This window comes from Macaca nemestrina, chromosome 8, assembly GCF_043159975.1.
Source record: "Macaca nemestrina isolate mMacNem1 chromosome 8, mMacNem.hap1, whole genome shotgun sequence".
Classification (NCBI taxonomy): domain Eukaryota; kingdom Metazoa; phylum Chordata; class Mammalia; order Primates; family Cercopithecidae; genus Macaca; species Macaca nemestrina.
This window is the reverse complement of record NC_092132.1, coordinates 37,616,646-37,632,046: the sequence shown is the minus strand read 5'-3', so window position 1 is coordinate 37,632,046 and position 15,401 is coordinate 37,616,646.

Sequence of the window (15,401 nt, the reverse complement as noted above, 5' to 3'; positions counted from 1 at the left end):
GGGTCAGTTCTCAGATCCAGGGCCTCAGTTTTCCCACCTGTAAAAGAAAGTGTTCAGCGAACTGGACAATTTCAAGCATTCCTCCCAGATGTAATAGAGTAAGAATCTATGATTCTATTATGGGATGGGAAAAGAGGGAAGGACATGAGATCTGAATAGGAATTGCTTGTAGAACTCTTAACAATAGCAAAGACATGGAAATCAATGTAAATGCCTATCAATGACATATTGAGTAAAGAAAATGTGGTAATACTCACTATGGAGTAATATGCAGCTATAAAAAATCTTGTCTTTTGTGGGAACATGGATGGAGCTGGAGGTCATTATCCTGAACAAACGCAGGAACAGAAAATCAAATGCCATAAGTTATTACTTAGCAATGGGAGCCAAATGATGAGAACTCATGAGCACAAAGAGGGGAAAAACAGACAGTGGGGGTTGAGAGTGAAAGGTGGGAAGAGGGAAAGAGTCAGAAAAAAATAACTACTGGGTGCTAGGCTTAATACCTGGATGACAAAACAATCTGTACAACAAGCCCCCATGACATGAGATTACCTACATATCAAACCTTCACATGTACCCCTGAAACTATAACAAAAGTTTTCTTAAAAATAAAAAGTTTAAAAATTAACAATAAGAATTGTTTGCAGAGCTTATTAATAAGGATGTTAGACCCAATCATGCAGATTCCTAGCCATGCCTACCAAGTGAGTAGGTTTAGGAAGAGACATAGAAATCCAGAAAAGCCTGTCTAGAATTTGGAAGTTTTTACAAATAAAATTGACATATGTGACCCAGATATGGATAAATTAAGTATCTAAGGATAATGGCAGCTCCTGTTTACTTGGTGCATACTCTATGCTACATATGCAATAAATGTTGAATATTTTATATGAATGTGTATGAAATATTCAGTCTTCACAAAATCCCTGCAGATGTTTTTGAGTTGGATTTCAAATTATGTGAGCCTGTAAATTTTCTTTTTATTTAGGCCATACTGAGTTGGGGATTTTGTTCCTTTCAGCGAAAAATACCCTAATTCACATCTATGCCAGGCATTGTAGATTTAAAATGAGTTTCCCCAAAAAGCTCAGTGACTCATGGTGGGGGAAAGGGTGTCAGACAAGTGAAGTTGTGATAAGTTTCAAAACAGAGATTTATTCAAGTTGCTATAGAAACACAGGGGTAGGATAGTAAAGTTTTAGGAACAGAGAGCCTGACCTAATTATTGAAGAATGAGCAAATGGAATGGGTGAGGAGGGCATCCCAGGCAAAGGGACTGGCCTGGGCAAAGGCACAGATATGTGAGCAAGCATTTCAAGTTCTACAAGAAGCTAGTCTTACTTGCCAGGCTGAGTCATGGAGATTAGCAGAAGTTCTGTTCAGGAAACAAAGAATGATTTTTGTCTCCTCTAGCCATCATGCAGAAAAAGTATATGGAGTGAGGCGTGGTGGTTCGTGCCTGTAATCCCATCACTTTGGGAGGTTGAGGTAGGAGGATCACCTGAGGTCAGGAGTTCGAGACCAGCTTGGCCAACATGGCGAAACCACATCTCTACTAAAAATACAAAATTTAGCCAGGCGTGGTGGCAAGCAATTGTAATCCCAGCTACTTGGGGCTGAGGCAGGAAAATCGCTTGAACCCGGGAGGTGGAGGTTGCAGTGAGCTGAGATCGTGCCATTGCCCTACAGCCTAGGCAATGAGAGCAAAACTCCATCTCAAAAAAAAAGAAAGAAAGCATGTGGGATGACACTACCTTGAGTCTGACAGACCTGGGCTTAAATCTCAACTTGTCCCCTCATTAGCCATGTAATCCTAAGTAAGTTTCTTAACCCCTCAAAACCTCCACTTCCTTGTCTGAAAAAAAAGGGGAGTTGATGATATCTAATTTGCAAGTAGTTTAAAGTTGAAAGAAGAGATAAAGTTCTTAGCATATTATTATAACTCTGATTATGATTCCTGTCTGTATGCTAACAATAGAAAGAGAAAGAGACGTCGTCTCTGCTTTGAGATACTCTAGTTAGCAAGAACAATATGCAAGCAAGTAGTTTGCTGAGAATGAGGGATGCACAGGACAGTATGAGAAGTAAGTTTTAAACTTAATTTGGTAATATAAATAATTAATTTAAAGTTACTATAAATAGGTGATCAAGTTTGTATTTAGGATAATGGCTTCCATAGCTGTGTGGAGAATTTATTGACAGTAGAGGCAGCAGAAGGTGATTAGAGAGTGAGCTAGGAAGTAGCAGTAAGATGAAGAAAACTAGATAGAGGCCAAGCACAGTGGTTCATGCCTGTAATTCCAGCAATTTGAGAGGTTGAGGCAGGCAGATCTTTTCAGCCTAGAAGTTCAAGGCTGCAGTGAGCTATTATAGCTTCACTGTACTCTATCCCAAGATACAGAGCAGGGAGACCCTATCTGAAAAGAAAAGAGTAGAGAGAAAAGAGAAAAGAAAGAGATGAAGGAAAGGAAGGGAGGGAAGGGAGGAGGGAAAAGAAGAGAAAGAGGAAGGAAAGGAAGAGAGGGAGGGAAAAGGAAAATGAAAAAGAAAACTAGATAGATTGGAGAAATGTTTAGAGGTAAAATTGCCTGGATTTCATGCCTAAGCTAATAGGATAACAATCATGTTTTTAGTTTAAGGATGTTTAATATTGGTGCCATTCTCCAGAAATTAGGAATACAGGAGGTAAAGCTAGAATCATCAGAATTTCCCACTTTCGTTTTCCTCACCTGATCTACCAAATGCTTGACCAAAAATTATCCTTGTCCTGTAATCTGTGTCATCAATATGCAACTTTCAGCATGCTGCATTATATTCTGCCACTCATGTGTACACTTTTTCTCTATTTGATAATTCTGTAAGTACAGTCCTTAAACCAGCAACATCAGTATTATATGGAAACTTGCTAGAAATGCAAATTCTTAGAGTTCACTCCAGATTCTCTGAGGCTGGGCCCAGCAGCTTGTGTTTAAACAAGGCCAACAGGTGATTCTGATGCATGCTGGATTTTGTAGAATTACAAATCTCCAATTACCTTCAAGAATCTAGATGTTTTCTTAACCTCCTGGCTTTCACAGAGAGAAAGGGCTCCTGCAACATTCTGCTCCTTCCCATGCAGAGCAGTGGTGTCCTGAGGATGAAGTAGAACAATGGCCCTGACCACAAATACAGGTGAGATCCAACTGGGAGAGTTACAGTGAGTTTGGGCAGCTCTGTAACTAATTTGGCACAAACTGGGTTTTCTTCTCAAAGCAAATCAGAACACCCAGAGTGACCATGAGATAATATGCAAAACAACCTCACAATTAGTCCTGAATCAAAGCCCCCAACTCCCCTAGGAGAAAAATTGGGGACCAGTGGGATATGTGAGAGAATCAAATGAAAAAGTGTCCCCCAAATATGCTCCTGCATACTGAGTCATTCGACTATTCTTACAGACAGAGCCACTCAAACTCCAAGAGACAAATATAATAGCCCATCACGCCAGGTCAATGGGTAGAATTTCAAGGGTCAACAAGTCATGGTCTTAAAGGCTCCAGTTACAAGCTAGACCACCAGACAGATGCTCAATTGTCTACTGGCCTCTGTGGCATGACCTCATGCATTTTGGGGAGCAGGGGAGGGGGCAGAAGGTGTGTTGCTTGGCTCTCAGAGAAAAAGTATTAATCCTATCATGACCCTTAGGTTTCAGCTCCCAATTGCCCACTAAATGTCTGATAGAATGGCATCCCTGGGTGGGCTGTAACTGCTACGGAACCCCTTCTTGTCAGTTTTCAGAACAAAATCTTGTGTATAGAAGTATTTTCTTTCTCATTAAATTTTTATTTCCTCATCCATTGAGCTCTTTTTGTTGAAATACTGTTGAAAGTGTTTAACTGAAACTGCTGCATCCCTGATAAGACGAAAACTCTGATTCCAAAATCTCCTTTCTCTAAAGACAAGAAGCTGTGTGGGACGAGCTGGCTAAATAACTGCAGCTGCTGGCCATCAAGGCTGCTTAAGTTCTTACAGGTCATCTCCTCCCTGACCCTCCAAGCTAATTACACTCACAGGCTTGCTCACAGCTAGACATCCACGGGCGAGGTGTAGACATGTAGGACTACCCAGAGGTCAAATGGAGGATCTTTCATCTGTTTGTTTTTCCTTACTCTTAATAGGAATTGTTTAATGCAGGTAGCCAGATGAAAAGGGACCCACAACCTCAGCTCAATATGACCCAGGCCTTTGGGACACTTACTGTAACTGCCACTCTTCCACAGTCTCTCAGGGTGCATTTTTACCACTGGCATCCTTAGAATGTCAGAAAACACTGGACTCTGAGTCAGCTTGGGAAAGTTTCCTCATTTATGTAATCTTGACTTTCCTTATTTGCAAAATGGGAGTAGTTGTAAAAGTTAAATGAGAGAATGCACGTAAAGTCAGTGTTGTGTCTAGTACACGGCACTGAATAAATGTTACCACTGAGGTGATGATATGATTGTTGCAACATTGTGGGTGCTCCTCCCAGATCCCCCAAGATCTGTTTTTACCATTTGTGTGTGCTTTCCTCAAAAGGCAATCAACTAATGATTGTTGGGTGTAAAATATGAAAGCTCCTGAATCCATAAGGACCGTAAAGGTGCTCTAGAATCAAAGAAACAAAATGTGTTACAAAAATGAGGGAAAGGGATCCTCTTTGCTTTAACAAAATGGCTATGGCACAGCTTTGTGTTTATATTCCTAAATTTGTAGTCATTAGCAGTGCCAGTGCTCACACCAAAGCTAATGTCTGTGCTAGTACCAGCTTGATATAGTAGTGGAGGCCATTACCTCAAGGGTGAGCCAGCGGCCTTAAGGTCTCAGTGCGGGCAATAGCTGGAGCAGATCACTGGCAGGCACCAGTAGCAATGTGAACAGTTGAAAGAAGCTCAGAGGACTTTGTGAATTCTCTAGATTCTCCTAAAATAACCAAGGAGTCTTTGAAGTGAGCTAAAAGTCCATTAATAGTAAGTAAAAAAACAGAACCAGAAAAATATAACATAACACTAAATCAGTATGAACTTCCTCCATGATGTTCAAGGTAAAAGAATGGCAGCCATAGAACTCCTTACCTCCCCACAGCTCGCTCATCCCACGGAAACAGATGAAGAAGCTGGAGGATGGGATGACCAGTGGAGAAGAGCAGGTTCTTGGCTTGACCCAAATCTTTCCTGCCCAACTTAGCTTAGGTCAAAAACTGGTGACCAGCAGGCTATAGCGTGAAGTCTGGCCCTCTGCATACTCTCTTTACATCCTCTTCTTTCAATTCACTGTCTACCTCCTGGCTCCGCAGTCACAGAATACGCCTATATGAATTGTCAACCACACTAATATGTGATCTTTGCAATAATTTATTTATGCTGATGTTTTTATTTTTCCAAATCTAGCTCAGCCCTGCACAACTCATAGGAAATCCAATTGCTGTCCATTTTTTGTGACTCCTCCTCTTCCTATGGCTGTCCAAGGGTCCTGGGTAGTTCTTGGTAAAAAGAAGTCTCTATATCTATGAATTTTATTCTACCATTTCTGATTGAACAACTCTTTATGGTTCACTTGAAAACACTTTCTTACGGCAAACCTGGCCTCTGGAAATTTCAGCTAGGCTCCCAAAGCCATGGCGCTCAATGCTATTGTTAATACCAGTCCCTGAATATTAATATGATCAGCTCATATGAATTCTGTCACCTGCAGGGTCCCATGTGCTACTCCTCTGTCCTTCAAGTGTCAAGCAGTTTCACTTACCACTCCAACAAAACTTCCTCTTCTGGTGAACCCTCAAGACTACCCCATCTACCATCTATAAAAATCTAGCTCTAGGTTTTATAATAATAATAGCAACAGTTTACATTTAGTGAATACCTATTATATTTTCAGTACTATGGTAAAAACTAAAATTCACAACAGTGAATAAAGCATTAAATAACTATCCCGTAAAAGAGTTGGATAAATAGAACTATAACTTATGGTGCTAAGTTCTGTGACAGTAAAAATAACATAGCAAAATAACAATAATGTCCATTTATTGATAATTTACTGTATCCCATGCACTGTGCCAAATATATATATCTGTTTAATCCGGGTACATTCGAAAGTGGGGAAATCTTACTGAGTCTTCTCTCCAAATGAATGTGTGTCCTGTGTGTATTTTGCAGTATGTATTTTGCATATATGCAGTACACAGTGTATATTCTTTTTTATTTATTCCTCTTAATAAACCATTTTAGGTACCTTTTAAGGTATATGAGGCCCAGAGGTTGAATAACTTGCACAATGTCCCTAGATAATAAGCGACAAGGCTGAGATTTGAATCCAGACCAAAGCTGACAAAGCCTGCTTTATCTTATCTCTTTCCCCACCCACTATGGGTGCATAACGAGGAATATCTAATTGATATAGATCTTCCTAGTGGGAATGACGGAAAGTATATTTAAGAGAAGACCACAGGAATGTTTTGGAATTAGCCAGGCAAAATGACAGACAGAGAAAAAAAGAGATAGAGTGAGACTCTGTGTGTGTGTGTGTGTGTGTTGGCAATGGCTAGAGGAAAGAGAGAAGATATAAATAAGAAGAGAGACAAAGGGTTCCTGATAGAGAGGCTGGCAAGTTGCAAAAGCTTAGAAATAACAAAAGCACATTGCTAAATATTAGTTTTGTCTGCTGGTACTTTGAAGATGCAAAAGATGGGGAAGTTAAAAAGGTAAGAAGTTTAAACTTTGTTCTGAGGGTTATAGGGAGCCATGGATAGATTTTTTTAAGAAGAGATTTATGAAATAACATTTACATTTTAGAAGATTATGTTGTCAACACTATGGGGAATAGACTGTAGCAGGGTACATCCGAAAGTGGGGAAGTCTTACTGAGTCTTCTCTCCAAATGAATGTGTGTCCTGTGTGTATTTTACTTATAACTACGATAGTATATCATATTTTTCTGCTCTATATTTTGTACTGAATTCATTGATTCAAAAAATATTTACAAAGTGCTGTTAGGCAAGGACATTACAAGAAATGAGAATTACACACCTAGATCCCTCATGAATCTAGAGGCAAAAATATTTAGCAATGTATTAACATATCAAATTCAGCAAATTGTAAAAGAATAATACATCACAACCTCAGAAGATATACTCCAGATACACAAGGTTGAGTTTGTTTTAAAAAACAAATCAATAAGGGTAACTTACCACCTTATCAGGAATAAAAGGAGAATATCATATGATTACATCAACAGATGCAGAAAAAGAATTTGATAAAATTCTATTCCTACTTTAAAGAAAACTAGCAAACTGGAAATAGAAGAAAAATTTCTCAAACTTCTAAGTGTATGTATACAAATCCGGCAGACTAATATTGTACATAAGGAAAAAGACTCAATATTTTTTCTCTAAGATTAGGGATAAAGCAAGGATATTCAATCTCACCTCTGCTATTCAACATTGTAGTGGACATCTCAGCCCAGTAGGGAAGACAAACAAACAAAAGAAATAAATATTAGAGATATATAATTAAAGTATGCAAGTCCAATTGCAGCTGTTGTTCAGATGTTTCTGCTGGTATAAACCAACATCATCCCTGGTATCTGGTATGGAACATAGCAAAAGCTTTCTCACTAGCTCAACAAATATACCAAAAGCAATTTGCTATCACTTAGCAGGGATTACACTAACTTTCCCAATTTTGCCTAGAATTATGTCAACTCTCCAACTTTGATCCAGAATTGAATCTTCAGGAAATTTGACTGTCTTAGCATCTGTGATGGTTAACTTTATGTGTCAATTTAACTGGGCCATAAGATACCCAGATAGCTGGAGAAACATTATTCCTGGGTGTGTTTGTGAGAATGTTTCTGAAAGAGGTAGCATTTAAATCAGTGGACTAAGTAGATGATCCTTCTCAATATGGATGGGCATTATCTAATCTATTCAGGTTGAGGGCCCAAATAGAACAGAAAGGTAGAGAAAAGCTTAATTAACTCTGCTGGAGTTGGGACACTGATCTTCTCTTGCCCTCAGCACTCCTTATTTTTAGGACCTCAGATCTAGACTGGAATCTATAGTGTCAGTTATGGATGAACTATACTTTTCCTGAATCTCCAGCTTGCAGATAGCAAGTCATTGAACTTCTCAGCCTCAATACTTTATAATAAATCTCCATTTATTATACCAGGTATCTTCCTGGTATAATATACCAGGTATCTTCCTGGAATCTTTCTAGGAAACTTTATGTCATCTTATATATCATCCTTATATATCTAGAAGCCAATACCTTATAATAAATGTCTTCCTAAATAGATACAGATAGATGGATGGACAATTGATTAATTGATTGATTATCTTTTATCAGTTCTATTTCTCTGGAGAATCTTGACATACAGCATCCTACAGGACATTTACTTTATCCATTACATTTATGATACAATTTTTATAGGATCTAGAGAGCAGGAATTAGGAATTACTGATGTCTTGATAGGACATGAGGTATAAAGTAAATATCAAAAATATGTAAGGAATTGCTACTTTGGTTTAGTTCTGGGGATCCAGTAGTCTGGAGTATACAGGGATCTTCTCCCCAAAGTGAAAGATAAGTTGTTGTACCTGGCACCCTATATATCAAAACTAATGGCATCATTTGTTAGACTCTTTTGGGTATTTAGGTAATGTATAATATATTTGAGTTTACTATTTTCAAAAATTTACTATTTTGAAAAATTTATCATATGACCCAAAAGGCTAGTTTTGAGTAGAAATTGAAACCAGGGAGTCTCCCTCGCTTGTCCATGATGATATAGACCAACAAAGCCCAGTGGAACCAATGGTGATTAAAGATTTATAGAAGAGCAGGAAGTTATTTGATGTGTTTGGGAAGTCCCAATAAGAGGTTCACAGTGGAGATTTTGAAGGAAAACAACTGTACTCTTCCATAACTACTTCCTTTTTTGGAGAACCAGCTCTTGGCTCCCAGCTGGGCCTCTGGTAGAGACCAACTGTGAAAAATAAGATGTCCAGGCAAACTGAGCTATCTACAGAAAACAGGAGGTTATCTGTATTACCGACAGATAAAGTTGTCCATGACTACAACTCTTCATCTTTAAGTGAAAGCATAACTGGGCAGGGCTTTGAAAGTATGATTGTTTAAACAGGTAGCTTACATTTCCACTGAAACAACTCCTGCAACATTGCTATCTCTATATGGCCTCGTGGGAAATCTTTAATGACAGATTATCAAGGAGGAAAGCTGTTTGAGAGATTGTTCTGCTTAATATGCTGGAATTAGCTTGAAATTAGCAGGAATGACCTTGGATGAGATTTGGAAAAGGATATCCTCCTAGTAAGCAGAATCTTCTTAATATGTTTCTCGTTTTTTGCACAGTCGTTTGGGACTGTAAAAATTACCATGCGAGCTGTAATTTTGAAAAGCAGTCTTAACCGATGAAATATGTAATTGTTCTGTGACCTTTAAAATTTGTTGTCAAACATTAAGAACTCTCTTACTATCAATTATAAGTGCACGGGCAAATAAAAAATAGTAATATTGTTAAGTACACTACAATTTAAAACATTAGAAACATGGAGAATTAAATTTTTCTTTGTAAGAAAAAATATCAAGAATAATTTAAACAGTGATGGTTTCTTTTTTGTTATGTAATTTTAACTGTAAATAGCATTCTTTTCTATGCCTTGGTGAATTATCATACCCCTTTCTATGTTTGAATCTGGTTCCAATATTTTATCCCTTACATTTTCGATATCATGAAATATCTTTGAGAATTCTTTTAATGTGTTTTTTTGTCAATATCACTTTCTTTGGAATATCTTCATCTATTGTTACAACCACTTTCCTCATTTATGCAGATAAATTTGCCTTTATTAAACTTCTCTGGCTACATATCTAGAGTCAAAAGTGTCAACATTCCCAAAGTCAGCTTTTTTTTCTTTAATTCTATTTGCATTTTATTTGAATTTCACTTCCAGGATTGTTACTTTCTGTTTCTTTGCTGCAATTCTGTCCTGGTGAGCCAATTCTCTTTTACAATTATTCATTTTTGTAAAAGTCACATGGGTTTAACATTGGGAGACAACAAGGCAACAAAACGATACTTTTGCCTTCTGTGTGTGAATAACAGATGAGTCATGATCAATCGCTGATAAACTTTGCAAGAAGTAACATATATTGGTCACTGATCATTATATATATATATTTTAAATGTATTTTATTTCAATAGTTTCTGTGGAACAGATGATTTTTGATTACATGGATAAGCTCTTTGGTAGTGATTTCTGGGATTTTGGTGCACCCATCACCCGAGCAGTGTACACTGTACCCAATGTGTAGTCTTTTATCCCTCACCCCTACCACCCTTTCCCCCATGTCCCCGAAGTCCATTACATCATTCGTATGCTTTTGTATCCTCATAGCTTAGCTCCCATTTATAAATGAGAACATAAAATATCTAGTTTCCATTCCTGAGTTACTTCACTTAGAATAATGGTCTCCAACTCCATCTAGGTTGCTGTAATGCCATTATTTTGGTCATCTTTACAGCTCAGCAATATTCCATGGTAAATATATATAACCACATTTTCTTTATCTACTCGTTGGTTGATGGGCATTTAGGCTGGTTCCATATTTTTACAAAATTGAGAATTGTGCTGCTATAAACACACGTGTGCAAGTGTCTTTTTCATATAACAACTTCTTTTCCTCTGAGTAGATACCCAGAAATGGGATTCCTTAATCAAATGGTAGTTCTACTTTAAATTCTTAAGGAATCTCTATACTGTTTTCCATAGTGGTTGTAATCGTTTACATTCCCATCAGCAGCATGGAAGAGTTCCCTTTTCACCACATCTATGCTAAGATCTATTATTTTTTGATTTTTAAATTTTGGCCATTCTTGCTGGAGTGGCCTGCAAGAGGTGGCAACTCATTGTAATTTTAATTCGCATTTCCCTGATAATTAGTAATGTTGAGCATTTTTATCATATGTTTGTTCGCCATTTGTATATCTTCTTTTGAGAATTGTCTGTTCATGTCCTTTGCCCACTTTTTGATGGAATTGTTTTTTCTTGCTGATTTGAATTCCTTGTAGACTCTGGAAATTAGTCTCTTGTTGGATGCATAGTTGACAAATATTTTATCTGTTTACTCTGCTGATTATTTCTTTTGTTGTGCAGAGGCTTTTTACTTTAATTAGGTTCCATCATTTTTGTTTTTTGGCATTTGCTTTTGGGTTCTTGGTCATTAAGTCTTTGCCTAAGTCAATGTCTAGAAGAGATTTTCTGATGTTATCTTCTAGAGTTTTTAGGGTTTCAGGTCTCAGAGTTAAGTCTTTGATCCATCTTTAGTTGATTTTTGTATAAGGTGAAAAATGAGGATTCAGTTTCATTCTTCTACATGTGGCTTGCCAATTATCCCAGAACCATTTGTTGAATAGGGCATCCTTTTTCCACTTTGTTTTTGTTTGCTTTGCCTGAGATCAGTTGGCTGTTAGTATTTCGTTTTATTTCTGGGTTCTCTATTGTGTTCCATTGGTCTACAGGCCTATGTTTATGTCACTACTATGCTGTTTTGGTAACTAGAGCCTTGTTGTATAGTTTAAGGTCAGGCAATGTGATGGCTCCAGATTGGTTCTTTTTGTTTAGTTTTGCTTTGGCTATGTGGGCTTTTTAAGAATTTTTGGTTCCATGTGAATTTTAGGATTGTTTTTACTAGTTCTGTGAAAAATAATGATGCTATTTTGATGAAAATTGCATTGAATTTGTATATTGCTTCTGATAGTATGGTCATTTTCACAATATTGACTCTACCCATCCATGAGCATGGGATGTGTTTCCATTTGTTTCTGTCATCTATGATTTCTTTCTGCAGTGTTTTATAGTTTTTCTTGTAGAAATATTCCATCTTTTTGGCTGGGTACACTCCTAAGTACTTTTTTTTTTTTCTTCAGCTGTTACGAAAGGTATTGAGTTCTTGACTTGATCCTCAACTTGGGTGGTGTTGGTGTATAGCAGTGCTACTGATTTGTGCACATTGATTTTGTATCCTGAAACTTTACTGAATTCATTTATCAAATCTAGGAGCTTTTTGGATAAATCTTTAGGGTTTTCTAGGTATATGATCATATCATCAGTGAACAGTGATAGTTGGACTTACCCTTTACTGATTAGGATGCCTTTTATTTCTTTCTCTTGTCTGATCACTCTGCCTAGGATTTCCAGTACTATGGTGAATAGAAGTGATGAAAGTGATCATCCTTGTCTTGCTCCGTTCTCAGGGGGAATGTTTTTAACTTATCCCTGTTTAGTATGTTGGCTGTGGGCTTGTCATAGATAGCTTTTATTACCTGAGGTATGTATGTCCTTTATATGCCAATTTTACTGAGGGGTTTTTATCATAAAGGGTTGCTGGATTTTGTCAAATGCTTTTTTTCGCATCTATTATGGTGGTTGTGAGATTTTTGTTTTAAATTCTGTTTATCTGACGTATCACATTTATTGACTTGCATAGGTTAAACCATCCCTGCATCCTTGATATGAATGAGACCCACTTGATCATGCTGTATTATCTTTTTGATACGCTGTTGAATTTGGTTAGCTAGTATTTTGTTGAAGATTTTTGCATCTATGTTCATCAGGGCTATTGGTCTGTAGTTTTCTTTTTTGTTATGTTCTTTCCTAGTTTTAGTATTAGGGTGATGCTGGCTTCATAGAATGATTTAGGGAGAATTCCCTCTTTCTCTATCTTTTGAAATAGTTTCAGCAGGATTGGTACCAGTTCTTCTTTGAATGTCTGATAGAATTCAGCTATTAATTCATCTGGTTCTGAACTGTTTTTGTTGGCAATTTGTCTTATTACTGTTTCAATCTTGCTACTTGTTATTGTTCAGAGTTCCTATTTCTTCTTGATTTAATCTAGGAGTGTTTTATATTTTCAGGAATTTATTGATGTCGTCTAGATTTCCTAGTTTGTGTGCATGAAGGTGTTAGTAATAGCCTTGTGTATTAGCCTGTTATTACGTGCTAATAAAGACATATCCAGTACTGGGTAATTTATAAAGGAAAGAGGCTTAAGTTACAGTTCAGCATGGTTGGGAAGGCCTCAGGACACTTACAATCATCGTGGAAGGGGAAGCAACCACATCCTCCTTCATATGGCGGCAGCAAAAAGGAGTGCAGAGTGAAGGTGCGGGGAAGCCCCTTATAAAGCTACCAGATCTCATGGAAAACTCATTCACTATCACAAGAACAGCATGGAGGTAACTTACCCCATGATCCAATTACCTCCCACCGGGTCCCTCCCACACCTGTCAATTCTGGAAAATACAATTCAACATGAGAGTTGGGTGGGGACACAGCCAAGTCGTACCACCTTGAATGATATTTTGTATTTCTGTGGTATCAGTTGTAATTGTAATATCTCCCATTTCATTTCTAAACAAGCTTCTATGGATATTCTCTTATTTTCTTGGTTAATCTCACTAATGGTCTATGCATTTGCGAGTTGGTTGGCCTCCAAAACATAACCAGCATTTTGTTTCTTTTGTTGTTTGTAGTTTTTTGTTTGTCCCAATTTTATTTAGTTCTGCTCCGATCCTTGTTATTTCTTTTATTCTGCTGGATTTGGGTTTGGTTTGTTATGTGTTTTCTAGTTCCTTGGCATGTGATCTTAGATTGTCTATCTGTGTTCTTTCAGATTTTTTGATGTAGGCAGTTAATACTCTGAACTTTTCTCTTAGCACCACTTTTGCTGTATCCCAGAGGTTTCAATAAGTTGTGTCACTGTTATTCTGTTCAAGGGATTTTAAAATTTCCATCTTGATGTAATCATTGACCCAAAGATCATTCAAGAGTAGATTATTTAATTTCCATATATTTTGTATAGTTTTGAGTGTTCCTTTTGGAGTTAATTTCCAGTTTCATTCCACTATGGTCTGAGAGGATATTTGTTTATAGGTGCCTCCACGCTGGATTCCTGTGGAGGAGGCCCCAGCTGTGTCTGCCATGGAGTGCTAGAGGAGAATAAGGACCCCTTCCCCAAGGCCCTTCACAATCACAGAGGCTGCCTGCCTGTTGGAGTATAGGTGCAGACTTTCCCTACTGCTTCCAGTGCTACAATTGTGTCTCTGCTATGAGAAACTACCCACTAGTGGAAAGATATGGAACTCAGGGCCTGCTGTTCAGATTCTGTTGTCCCACAGGGTGATCCCTTGAGGTGGTGCTCTCATCCTTCCCCCCTATGGATGGGGCTTCCTGAGAGCCAGACTGCAGTGATTATTATTGCTTTTCTGGGTATAGCCATCCCGTGGGGCTGCCAGGCTCCAGGTTGGTGTTGGGGATTGTCTACAAAGAGTCCTGTGATGTGATCTGATCCATCTTCAGGTCTTTCAACCATAAATACCAGCACCTGCTCTGGTGGTGGTGGGAGGGGAATGAAGTAGATTCTGTGAGAATCCTTGATTGTAGGTATGTTTATGGTGCTGGCTTTCTTAACTGCTGTTTATGCTAGCAGTGAAGTTGTCACATGGACAGACTCAGGACCTCTGGTTAGCAAGGATGTTGCAGGCAGTGGTATTAGTTGCTGTTTTCTCCTTCCTAGGGGCATGGCTATTCTGTCATGAGTTGCTGTAATGGCCTGGGTTGGTTGGCCTACAGCCAGAAGGTGGCACTTGCAAGAGAGCACCAGCTGTGCTATTAGCAGTGGGATATAAGCTTGCCCTAATTTGGCCAAGAAAGGTATTCTGGTTTCTCTGGTGATGGACAGAGCCATAAAGCTCCCAAGAGTGTATGACTCTTGTGTTCAGCTACAAGAGTTGGTAGAGAAATACCATCAGGCTGGGGCAGGGTATGCAGGTCTGAGCTCAGACTCCCCTTGGGCCAAGCTTGCCATGGCCACTGTGGAGGATGAGGAGATAGTTCTCACGTCAATGGGGTTATGTTCCAGAGAGGATTATATCTGCTTCTCCTGTGCCATATAGTTCACCAGAGAAGTTAGGGATAGCTGATAGCAAGAGATCTCACCCAGCTCCCACTCAATTGGTAAGGCCAGTCTCACTCCCACAGTGCCCCACTAACAGCACTGAGTTGAGATCCAGGTAGCCTGAACGGCTGGCAGGCAGAACTCAGGCCTTGTCTCAGGTTATGGGCTTCCCTGCTGAGCAAGCAAACTCGGTATTCAGGCCTTACCTCTCCTGCATCTGCCCACAGTGTTGGCTGTGGCTCCTGTCCCTACCTGAAGCAGTTCTTGTTTCCTCCGCTGCTCCTCCCAACCCACTTGTGCCCAATCAAAATTATTGTAAAATTTAGTTTGAAATATCTTATACCCTCTGACCCCTCCCTAATTCCACTGCCTGCCTTCCCCAAGGGCCCCTGTTTCATACATTCA